This window comes from Camelus dromedarius, chromosome 29, assembly GCF_036321535.1.
Source record: "Camelus dromedarius isolate mCamDro1 chromosome 29, mCamDro1.pat, whole genome shotgun sequence".
In the NCBI taxonomy this organism is placed as follows: Eukaryota; Metazoa; Chordata; class Mammalia; order Artiodactyla; family Camelidae; genus Camelus; species Camelus dromedarius.
In genome coordinates, this window is record NC_087464.1 from 25066583 (window position 1) to 25079327 (window position 12745).

Below are 12745 nucleotides of genomic sequence, written 5' to 3' on the forward strand. Positions count from 1 at the left end.
AGGTTCTACTCCCAGTTTCCAGAATATTTGGGGGGAACCCTGGGCTCCCTTTGGGCCCCTTCTGTTTTCCAGTACCCTCCATGATAAAGCAGGGCCAAGGAAGTGAGAGGACTGGGAATGGAACTGAATCTGGCTGGTTGGCACCTTCCCCCTCCTGACCACTCCCAAGACCAAGCCTTTCCCGGTGGGGATGAGAGGGGAGGGGCCCACAAGCCAAATTTATTGCCGACCCCGCCCCACATCCGACCTGCCTGTGCATCCCCACTCTTGATTTCTGGCCATCTTCAGTCCCTTTCCAGACATCTCCAAAAACTTTACCTGGGGAGACACTGAAGTCCGGAACTCTGGGAAAAGCACATGAAATCATTCCAGCTCCCGAGCTGTCTGACATCCAGTTCTCCTGTTCAAAGTCCCCTGTGGTGTTCCCTACGCATATCACTTCTCTGGTGTGGAGTGAAATTGAAACTACCCTGGAGCTTAGCGTTGGGAGGTTTTATACGAAGGTGGGATTTGGTGGCTGCAGAGGGCACCGGGCTCGAGGCGGAAGAGGAAGAACCTGGAGCAGGCACCAAGGCCCTAGCGGAGAGCAGCCAGGGCGCAGACCCTGGCCCTGGCCTCCGGGACTTTCCGGTGCCAAGGACCGAGCGGTAGGATCTGAGCGGAGCGTGAGCCCCACCTGGCTCTGGAGAGAGGAAGGAGCGGCCAATGGGCTGGGCCCGTCCCGCGCGACCAGCCAATGGGCGCTCGGGGGCGGGTCCTCCGGGGCAGGCGCTCCGTCCCGCCGTGCGGTCCCCGGCGCTCGCTGGAGGCTGTGCGGTGACCGCTTTGAGCCGGGGCGAGGCCGCCGAGGCGAGCAGGTAAGGGGCCGCGGCCCGCGGACCGGCCTCGGGGGCCCGCAGCCGCCGCGGAGGGACGCCGCCCGGAGGGACCGGCGGCTGCGGGGCCCGCTGAGCCTCGGCGCCTTCTGCCCGTGGGGCAGGCACTTCTCGGGCGCCGGATGCGGACCCGGGCGCCTCCCGGGCTGCTGGGCGTCCTCTCGGGGGAGGGGTGTCCGGCCGTCTGCGTTCCGGGCGAGGGGTCAGCACCTGGGAGCGGAGGGGCGGCCGGGCGGCATCAGGGAGGTGGAGGACACCCTCCTTGGGACGCCCCCTGTGGTCCACTAGCACCTCGCCCTCCTCCGCCGCTGTCGCTGGCCATCCATTCATTCATCTCCCAGCCTTATCGACCCCCAGTTCTGACTGCCCCCCGCCCAAGGGCAGCGCTTCCCTTCTGACCCCGCGAAGGGTCAGCCTCTCTCCTCTCGTAGCCGGGTCTGCAGTGGTAGCGGCGCTCGGCTGCCCGGGAGGCAGCGCGGAGCTGTCCCGGCACGACTCGGCCGCGCCCGGGAGTCAGGCCCGTCCCCGTCGGGCGGGCTGGGGCCGGTCTCAACCTCGAGATCTGTTCCACTGTCACCCTCGGAGGAAGGGAAGTTCTTGCAGCTGGGGAAAGGGGCAGGGAGGCAGGGCAGGCGGGAGGCGGCGTTTCAGGTGACACCAAGAATTGTGACCGCTGCCCCTTGAGGTCTTGGGGCCCTGGGGTAGGATTATTTGGGGAAGACAGAGCCAGTGGATGAAGCTCTAAGTTCCTGCCCTTGCCGAGGTCCCAAAACCCGCAGCCTGAGCTCTGAAGGGCAGCCTGGCCTCCCTGGCCATGGAGCACCGGGACAGATGGCGTGAATGTGGTGTGAGCCCAGCGCCGAATCCACACAAGTACAGGAGCTGGCAGAATGCTTAAGGGCTCCTTCTGTCCTGTCCTCGAAGAGGCTGGTGGGGCTCTGCCTAGCTGGCATTTGCCCTTCTTTGCTTTGCTTGCCCCGCCCATCCTGGCTGGAACCAGGCTCCTAGGGAATGAGAGAACGCTCTGACAATCCGTGATGCCTTTGCCCAGGTGGACTTCTAGTTGGCTCTGCAGTCCAGCTCCTTTCAGAGGGAAGACCTATGGGGTTGCAGGGAGAGGGGAAGTAGAGAGTGTCCCTCCCATCCTGCAGTGAGGGCACCAGTGTGCTCCTTCCACAGCCCTCTGATCACACTGGCAGACACTCTCAGGTCCAAAGTTATGGTTCCACAGGATCAGCTAAGCAATGGGCATCTCTGGGGCAAGCGGGCAGCTCTAGAAGCTGCCACTGAGCTTCCAGGAGCATTTCTGCTGGGGCCAAGTCGAAGTTCTTCCTGACTTGCCTTTGGGAGAATATTCTAAATAGCCTACAGGGGACAGCCCGGGTCCTGTCCATGCCTGGATGTTACTGGTTGCTTTGAAATTTCTGAGCTTAGGTGGGCCCTTCAGAGCCTTACTGCAGACCAGAAGGACCTGTGTGCCCATCTATCTCCCTAGGATGACCCCCTGAGGTTGAGGTCAGCAGTACTCAAGATGGGTTTAAGCTACCCAGCCTCCCTGAAGTTCTTCCACGTGTTTGCTTGGGTGACCCCTCCCAGTCCTTAACATGGTTAAGTCATGGCTCTGGCCCTTGAATGCCACATGCCATACTTATCAGACCAGCATGAAGAGCCTCTCTACGGGAATCAGAAGTGAGTGCTAAGCCTCACACTGTTCCTCCTTTGCTGCAACCTGAGACAAGTGAGGTCCCCTCTCTGGGCCTGCTTTGCCACCATAAGGTAAGGAGATTGGACTGTAGGCTCCCTAAAGGCCTTCTCCATGCAGTCATTCAGGAATTCTGCTAACCTGTTTTCCCCTGGATTTCTGAAAGTATTTTATCTCTTTACATAATTGCTTTGTTGCCATGACTACCTGTGGACAGCCCATGATGTTGAGACTTTGCAGCATTCCTCTTTGGTGTCCAGGGTCTGAGTCTGGACACCAGAAAATAATTTGCTTTTCTTCTTTCCTGAGGAGTGAAAATAATTTCTCCCAGTTCTGCAGCCATCTCTTATGCAAGTGTAAGTTTGGCATGAAGTCAGTCTTGGCCACTGTGCTGCTGTTCACCTGGGCTTCAGGGCATCAGTCTGTCACTGGGTTATCACCAACCTTTGAAGCTTTGATTAATTCCCCAGCTGTTTACTAACGTAGGGAAGGAAGGAGGGGAGTGGGTCAGAAGCCCTAGGAAGGGAGCTACCTGTGTAATTAAGAAGTACCTGCCTCCCCAGGGAGTCCCTGCCTGCCACAGCCAGGATTCCAGAAGGAAGGCGCTGTTCCCTCGAATGTAAGCCTCTACAAGGCAGGCTGGTTCCTTCCGTCTCCCCACCACAACCAGGCATTTTCATTAGTTTACAAATGCTCGGTCATAATATAGGGCTGGAGCGTCTTAATAACCTGTGGAGGTTGAAACAATCTTTCGGTCGTTATCCTAAATTAGTGTTTCCTCAGGTGATGTTTAAAATCCACTACAAACTCTCATTGTTAATTTTTAAAGAAGACATTGGTTTTTGGCTGGCATTATTTTTTAAAAATATGAAATAATATTTTTAAAAAAGACCGGTGAGGGGAGGCTTAGTGGTAGAGCGCATGCTTAGCATGCATGAGGTCCTGGGTTCAATCCCCAGTACCTCCATTAAATAAATAAACAAACCCAGTTACCCGTCCCCAAAAAATGTAAAAAAAAAAAATGAAATGAAAAATATATAAATAATTAGTTTAAGTCAAACATTAATTGCTTTTCCTCCTAAGGTGCTGACCTGGCACATCATGGCATATTAAATAATTGTCAAAATCCTATTTGTATTTCATTTCATTGATGTCCCTTTGTTCACTGACTTCAGGTCAGAGCAGCGGTGTGGGTGGGATGCCTGAGCAGACAGCTGTGACTGGTTATGAGAATGTTTTTCTCATTTCCTCTCCTATAGAAAAAAATTAAATATTTCTAATATGTGTTAACATTAATCAAATTATTTGAAACTTGCCCATAGTCACCAGGACCACACAAAATGTTATTTTAAAATAATTCTTAGATTTTGAAGGACAAACCAGAAATTTTATTTTAAAATAACTCAGAAACGTTACCTTGGAATTGATACTCATGCTGGGCTTCCTTGATTTCCAAACAAGTTGAAAAATGTTTACATATTTAATTGTTAAATTTTCTTGTTGTGGGGAGTTTCAAACATATACAAAAGGAGAGAGACTAACAAGCAGCCTGTGCCCAGTGCCCAGGCTCGCCAATCACCCCGCCGCGGCCTCCGTTCTCCCTCAGTCCTGGGTTATTTTGAAGCAAATCTAAGATATATCATTTCGTCCACAACTATTTTAGTGTGTGTCTATAAAAGACAAGGTCTTTTAAAAATATAACTAAAATACCATTTTCGCATCTGAAAAATAACTCCTTAAAGTCATCAGATAGCTAGTCAGCATTTAAAGTTCCCCCATCATCTCATAAATGTTTTTGTGCCATTTAAAAATTTTTAATAAGGGTACAAATGAGGTTTATATCATTGGCTGAAACATTGAATCTAAATATCTGCTCTATAATTTCTTGTAATCTATATAATTTTCCCCTTCCATTTCTTTTTCTTCTTCTTCCTTGTTGTTTCTTGCAATGTATTTGTTGAAAAAAAAAAACTGGTTTATTTTTCCTATACCATTTCCCAGTTTCCTGATGTTGTTTAAAATGTTTCTCTGACTCCAGTGTTTCCTACAAATTGGCAGTTGGATCTGGAGATAGGTCAGACCCAGGAAGTACTGAGCACTTGAGGAAGCACAGAAGGTTGGGTAATTTCTCTTTGGGGGATGTTAGCAGCCACTGATGACTATTTTATTCAGATGCATTATTTCATTAGGGATCACAGAATGGTATCACTCTATCATTATTTATAATTCTTTCATTATTTATTTATTAGCTGGAATCTTTCTATAAAAAGAAATGTCCCCTCTTCAATTATTTGGTTCCCCTGAGGTATAGCTTAGTACTAGAAAGGCCTCCACCCTTTCCTTTTATTTATAAGTTTTCAAAATAACGAGAGCCACCAAAGTTGACCAGCGAGTCATTTTGTATTATGACAATCTCAGGGATATAAACATATGTGGTGTGTTTCTGTGCTTGGAGACATCATTCTTTTTGATGCTCAGATTGCCCCGTCTTTATCCTATCTTCATGTTGGCTCCTGAGTGCTTGTGCCATGTCCTCAGTCTTTGATGGCTTCCTTGCTTTCTGGTATGATTAGGTATTTTCGGCTCATTTGTGTATTTCCTGCCCCAACTCTGGAATCGGCTGTTTCTCTAAGGAGCATTGATTCCCTAGTGGGAAATTATATTTAGAGACCATAAACTAAGCACCAAGGGTGTTCATTGCTAGCCGAGTGTTTCTTTATTAAGATAATCAGTTTTGAAGTTTATATTTTAAACCCATTTTGTTGCTGATCAAATTAAAGTTTTATTTCCTATCATGTGGGAGTCATAGGCTACATTAAAAATCTAAGAAAAGTGAAATGTTCTCTTTCCAGAGACGTGTCCCTTTGTTCAGACACAATGATTTTGCCCCAAATTCCAGTTCACAGACCTGTCCTGCAACCCTTGCCTGGACTCCAGTGTCCATTAGATTGTCGGCTGGGGTCCATAAAGATGGAGGAGGACTTGGCAGGACTGGAAATAACCCGTGGCCCCATGTAAAAGCAGCAAATAGGAAAGCTAACAGGTCTCGTAATATCAGCCTCAGATATATTCTATTACGCATGATGTTCTAGATAATGCTTTTTCCAGTGTTATATAATTCTATCCTTTGTGTTAATATAGATTTAATTTTTATAAATATGTTTTAATAAATAACTTGATAAATACCATTTTAATAGTTACATACCCTTTCGTCCTATGAATAAACCATAATTTGTTCATGCCCTATTGTTTTTTTTCCTCTTCTAACTGCACTTCAGTGAACATTCTTGTACATTTAAATGCGTCCAGTTATTTCCTAAGAATCAATGCTTAGAGGTGATGTTTGTGGGTCTGTCTGGTATCTACATGTAAACGTATGTACCTTTTCTCACACCGCCCTCCCACATGTGTGAGGCTGCCCATTCACCAATGAGTTGATCAACAGTAGATCTTAAAAGTAAACTTTTAAGACTTGGAAATTTAATAAGTAAAGGAAGATATCCTATCTACCTTTAAAAGATTCAATATCTTTATTGTTTTTGTTGATTTTTAAAGTATTATACCTGTTATAATTCCAAACAGAACAGAAACCATTGAGAGTGAAAATCACCCTTTAATTCTTCCCCAAGATATAATCACTATTGTTTAATATAGATTTTCTAATTTTATAAATGGATATATCTAAGTTACGAATTTGTACCTACTTTTCACTAAACAGCACGTTTTGCACTTTTTTCTATATTAGCACATGCAGCCATATTCCATTTTTTTTAGTCACTTGCATAGGAATCTATTATACTGGTAAAATATTACTTTGGTATTTCCACTTTTTTCTCGTAACTGTTAATCATATGAATATAAATTTTTGCTTACTTGTCCATTTATTTCCTTATACCTGAAATGGAGTCGTAGGATCAAAAGATTTACATGTCTTACGCATTTGGTATATATCTGCAAGGTTAACTCAGTTTTCAGTCTCATCATGGAAAATAAGAATGCTTATCTTCCACATCCTTGGTAGTACTGAGTGCTGTAATTTTACCAATAAGATAGGTGAGACAGATAGTTCTTCTTTTGGGACTTGCCTGTTCATATTCTCTTTTTTTGACATAAATTATAGTATATTTTTATTTGTTGATACCTGTTCATATTCTTTTTTTAAACTAACATAATGGGTTTATATTTAACATAGTACTTCTCACTGTGGAGATATTATTCAGTTAATATAAAGGCTTTTTGTTTAATATTAAATCTCTTCTTCATTTCAGTGTCAATATAAAGTATTTTTTTTACATTAAATCTTTTCTCCAATTCAATGTTACATACATTGAATACATTTTCTAAACTTTCCATCCCTAAAGAAATAAGTTTTGATTTTTGACCGGCTGTAGTTGGTATCTAAGTACAATACTAACTTGGGAGATAACAAAACAAAAATCCAAAAAAAAAAATGGACAAAAGAGTCCTCAACAGATGGAGACAGTGATTATAACTGAACAGTAGCCATTTCCCAAGATTCTGGGCAAGAGTTTCCTTCTTCCTACTGAGAATTCTGAAACAACAAAGTATTACTTATGCAAATTTTAGTCATCTCACTTCTTTGGCCCTCCTTCTAACTAGCAAATACAAATTACAGATGGCATTTTTCAGTGCATTATTTGTTATGAAGGAAACATTTTGCTCTCCATTTTACACAGGGTATCAGTTTGTTCCCGTTTGTAGGGAAATAACCAAGAATGTGAGACTACCTTATGTATTGTTTCTTGGGAACTTTCAGATACCAAAGCCCAGTTCTGAACCTCAATAGCATAAAAGTTTTCAGGGCAAGCTTTGATTCGGGAGGCCCTTCAAAGTCACACCTGTCCAATTCTCTCTCATGCATATACCCCTACACAGGCCCAGATGCCTGTGACGCTGAGAACCGCGCCTAGCAAGAGAGCAAGTGTGTCTCCAGCTTCTGCTGCTTCAACAACAGGCAGCACCAAAAGCAATGGAAAGAGGACGAGGCACAAGGGCGCTGAAACTTGAGAGCGTGGTATTGATCTCTTGAGGTGGCTGCATCTTGAAGGTTGAAGCTTCCAAAGACAGCGGTATTTGTATAATTCTCTCTGACTCCCTTCCTGGAGCTCAGGATGCCGAGCTGTCATGTTCCATGTGACAGCGCCTTCCAGGAGGCAGCCATTACAGGAATCTACCTGTTCATATTCTTTATCCACCTTTTCTATTAGATTGTTTACCTTTTTCTTAAATTGACTTGGATGAGCTAATTATAGGTTAAAAATGCCAATCCTTTGTCAGTTTAAATTTTGATGTGCAGGGGAGAGGGTGTGGCTCAAGTGGTAGAGCGCATGCTTAGCACGCACAGGGTCCTGGGTTCAATCCCCAGCACCTCCTCTAAAAATAAATAAATAAGTAAGCCAAATTGCCTCCCCCTAAAAAAATTTAAAAGGATTTTTTGATATACAAAAGTTTTAAATTTTTAGGCAGTTAAATTCTTTATGTGTTCTGGGTTTTACATCTTGCTAAGGAAGGCCTTTCCTGATATTTTAATATACTCTATTTTATTTTAGTTCTTTACTGATTTAGGAAATATTTAGATGTTTAATCTACCTGGAATTTATTTTTGTGAATGGTGTGAGGCAGCCAGTTGCCCCAATGCCATTTATTGGACAATCTAAACTTCTCTTACTTATTTGAAACAGTTTCTCTACTGTATACCAAATTCTCAGATATCCCTAGATCATGCTGTGGACTGCTGCTTATGTTCTATTAATCTGTTAATTTTTCCTGAACTAGTAAATGTTGTAATTGCTCTAGCTTTGTAGTTTGTTCTGATATCTGGTAGGGCAAAGCCCTTGCATGGAATCTGGGATAAATTCACTTCTTTAAAACTTTGTCTTCCTACTCAAGAACAGAATGCATCCTTTGATTTGTTCAAGTCTTCTTTTCAGTCGTTGTAAACATGTCTGTGGTCTTCTTCTCATAGATTTTTTACATTTTAAAAGTTTATTCTTGAGTTTCTTATATGTGTTGTTGCCATATGAATAGAATCATTTCCCCAAATATATTTTATAACTTTATTGCAGGTCTACTGAGAAATTATTGACTTTTTAGTTGACCTTGTAACTACCAGAATAACAGTGAACTCCTTAGAAGTGCAGTGCCTGTCTGTCCTCATCACATGTTGGCCTCACCGGGTGCCCAAGTATAAGAATTCTGGGCCACTTTCTTATGATTTTCCAGGTTTTAAATTTTTTTAATTTAATTTTATTGTTTTTTATTTTTTTTAATGGAGGTACTGGGAATTGAACCCAGGACCTTGTGTATGCTAAGCATATACTCTACCACTGAGCTGTACCCTGACCCCCCTGATTTTCTGGTTAATTATGTGTCTTCTAGGATAGTTTATGTTACAAATATTAACCATCTTGTTTCAAATATTAACCATCTCGTTTTAATATATGAACTTTTCATTTCTTTTTCATGCCTTTGTGCAAGAACTGGAACTTCCAGAACAAAGTTGAATAACGGTGGTGAAAGCAGGCATTCCTAGGGGGTTTCCACCAGTTAGACAATCTGGGGTGCTCCCTGGAGAAGGAGGAGGAGGTCCCAGGACCCAGTAAGCTCCTTAAGAGTCGGTCATCGCTCAGGAATCTGAACCCTTGGCCGAGCACGGTTTGGGGAAGCAAGTCAGCCGGAGCCTGCGGCCGGGCGCGGAGCTGGACCCTGCCCGGGACACCCCCAATCCGGGCCAGCTACCGGCTTCGGGTCTCGGGCGGGGCGGGGGTCCCTCCTCAGGGAGCAGGCGGCGCGGGCGGTGCGCCTCCAGCAGCCCCCCAGCCCCGCGCTGGCCCCCGCCGGACGGCGGGCAGGGCTCCCCAGCCCTTCGGAAGGAAGGCGGGCAGCTGCGGACACGCGCCGGCGCGGAGCGGGGTCAGGTGAGGCTGCGGGGGAGGTGGGCCAGACGGCGCGGCCGCGGGCGAGGGCCGCGCCGCCGCCCCCTCCCGACCGCAGGGAGCCCGGAGAGGAAGGGACGGCGCCTTCTGCTGCCCACCCCGGGGGCCCCGGGGCTTTCACCGGGAGGGAGGGGGGTCCGCGGTGGGCGAGGAGGCGCTGAGCGGGCCGGCGCCCGGGCTTCCGGCCGCGCTCAGCAGCATCCTCGCTCGCGCTCAGCGGCCCGTCCCTGGGGTGCGGTCACCGGCGGGGAGGGAGGAAGGAGGAGCACGCCTTCAGTAGCCGAATCTGGATTCAGACCCCACCGCTGCAGCGGAGCGGTTCTGGCGAAAGTCGCAGATCCTCTCCTTGTTGCTGAGTTGGGGACGGCCTCTCAACCTTCCTCCGACTCGGCCGCTCGGCGAACTTCCACTGCCTTCCCGTCCCTCCCTCTCGAAGCACTCCTTCGCTTCCAGGACAGCCTGTACACCTGGGCTTCTTTCCACCTCTCGGGCCACTCGCCGCATCTCCTCGGGGGACTCCTTCTCTGCCACACAGCTTTAAAGCGTTGCGGTCCTCGAGGTTCCAGACTTCTTTCTTTCCCCTCCCCCTCCCCCATCCTCCTCACCCACATGCACTTCACACACCGTAAAATTCAGTCCTTTGAACTGTGCCATTCAGGGTCTTTTAGTGTATTCACAAAGTTGTGTAACCATCACCGCTGTCTGATTCCAGCGCAGTTTCGTCAGCCCCAAAGAAACCCTATGTGCCTTAGTCACTTCCGGTTTCCCCTTCCTCTAACCCCTGGCAACTACTAATCTACTTTCTGTCTCTGTGGATTTGCCAGTTCTGGGCATTTCCTGTTCATGGAGTAATAGGATATGTGGTCTTTTGTGACTGGCTTTCACTTGGCACAATGTTTTTAAGGTTCATTCACGTTGTGACAGGAATCGGGACTCTGTTCCGCTGTATGGCTGAAGTGTATTGCACTGTATGGGTGTGGCACATCTTCCTTATCTCTTGCTCAGTTAATGGGCATTTGGGTTGTTTCCATTTTTTGGCTATTATGATAGGAATTATAACCCTGTGAGCATTTTTGTACAAGATTTTGTGTGGGCATAAGTTTTCAGTTTCCTTGGGTACATACCTAAGAGCAGAATTCCTGGGTCCCGTAGTAACCCTATGTTTGACTATTTGAGGAGCCACCAAAATGTTTTCCAAAGCAGTCACACTGCGTTGCCATCCCTCCGGCAGTGGATGACGGTTCCAGTTTCTCTGCACCCTCACCAACACCTGATACTGATACAGTGTGAAGTGGTATCACGCTGTGGTTTCGATTTGTGTTCCCCTGATGACCAGCAACGTCAAGCATCTTTTTATTTACTTATTTGTCATTTGGTATCTTCTTTGGAAAAATGTTGATTCAAACATTTGCCCATTTTTAGTTCGATTGTTTGTCTTTCTGTTGTTCAGTTTTAGGAGTTTTTTTTTTCATTTTAATTGCAGTCAAGAAAAACACATAAAATTGACCATCTTAAACATTTCTAAGCTCATTTGTACACAGTTGTGTTAAATATACGTATCCATATTGTTGTGCAACTCATCTCCAGAACTTTTTCACCTTGCAAAACTGAAACTCTGTAGCCATTAAATAACGCTCTGTTCCCGCCTCCCACCAGCCCCTGGCAACCGCCATTCTATTTTCTGTTTCTATGAATCTGACTACTCTAGATACTCCATATAATTGGAATCATACGGCATTTGTCTTTTTGTGTCTGGCTTATTTCACTTAGTATAATATCTTCAAGATTGTAAGAGATCTTTATATAATCTGGATAATAGTCCCTTATCAAATATATGATTTACAAATATTTTCTCTCACTCTGTATGTTGTGTTTTCACTTTCTGAATAATATCATTAGCAGCATGAAAGTTTATTTTGATGAAGTTCAATTTGTCTTTTTTTTCTTCTATTTCTTGTGCTTTTGCTGTCATATCTTAAGAGACCATTACCTGATGAAACAAAGATTTACACCTATGTTTTTCTCTAAGAGTTTTATAGCTTTAGCTTTGGCATTTTGGGGTTAATTTTTGTATAGGGTGTGAGGTAGGGGTCCACCTTAATTCTTTTGCATGTGGATAGCCAGTTGTCCCCACACCATTTGTTGAAAAGACTATTCTTCCCCCCACTGAATTGGTCTTGGCACTCTGGTTGATAGCGTCTCTTCTTTCTGTACCCACTCTCCCTGGGGGATTTTTCTAGCTCCTGTACTCATTCATGGGCTGCTAACTCAGAAATTTATCCCTCCAGCCTGGACCATTCTTCTGAGCTCCTTACTCTTATATAACTTGACATTGTCACTTAAATGTTTCTCACATGTGTTCAAGACTTAGCTTATGATTGTTTCCTTCAAATGCATTCTTTTTCCAAGACATTTCCCCCGTTTTGTCTCAGCAAAACAGAGAAGTATTCTACTTGCTTAAGCCAGAAATCTAGAGTCATAGTTGACACTTTTCCCCTTACACCTCATATCCAGTTTACACCAAGTCCAGGTTTGTTCTGCTTGGAAACATATATTCTGAATTCATCCTTCAGCCCTATCACCACCACTGCCACCGAGTCTGAGACATCATCTCTGCTGGAATACAGTCTCCTCGCTGGTCTGTCTCTATGGAAAATTCTAAACATACACAAAAGAGGGGAGAGGTAGGATGGACACTCATGTGTCTGTCACTCAGCTACAGTAACCACCAACGTAGGGTTGTCCCTGTTTCATCAGTACTCACCCTCTAGCCATCCTTTTGGGGTTACTTTGAAGCAAATCTATGTATTAGAGTGATCTCTTTAACATTCGAAGTTGATAGTGTTATTTCCCTGTTTAAATCCCGTCGTTGGCTCCAAGTTGCTTCTAAAAGGATGTCAAAAACCCTTACTAGGCCCCAGGGCATGATCTAGCCCTGCCAACCTCTCCAGCCTCACTGCCCACCACTTCATTACACACCTCTACCCTGCAGACACAAAGGCTCTGTTTCTGTTTCTGTTTCTCATACATGCCACATACCTCAGGGCGTTTGCATGTCATAACCCCTCCACAGTGACCCCTCTCCAGCTCCCTGCAGTCCCCCCAGCCCCAGCCGCGGTTTGGTCAGCACCCACTGGTGTCAGCTCAGTGCTGCTGCTGCTCCTTCAAGGAGGCTCCCTGCTCTTCACGGCTGACTCAGGACTGCTTGACAG

General features: G+C 45.7%; 1 protein-coding gene across 3 annotated transcripts in view; it reads left to right on the forward strand.

The window, feature by feature from the left end:
• Nucleotides 1-759: 759 nt before the first annotated feature.
• GRAMD2A (GRAM domain containing 2A) overlaps nucleotides 760-12745 on the forward strand; it is a 30891-nt gene continuing 18905 nt past the window's right edge. For 2 of the 3 annotated variants that reach the window (XM_064480745.1, XM_064480748.1), the window contains exon 1: nucleotides 9460-9515. The gene's annotated coding sequence lies outside the window, so the exon portion shown is untranslated. Of the gene's footprint in view, nucleotides 858-9459; nucleotides 9516-12745 lie in introns of those variants that run through there. The other variant, XM_031440891.2, reaches the window with a different exon arrangement.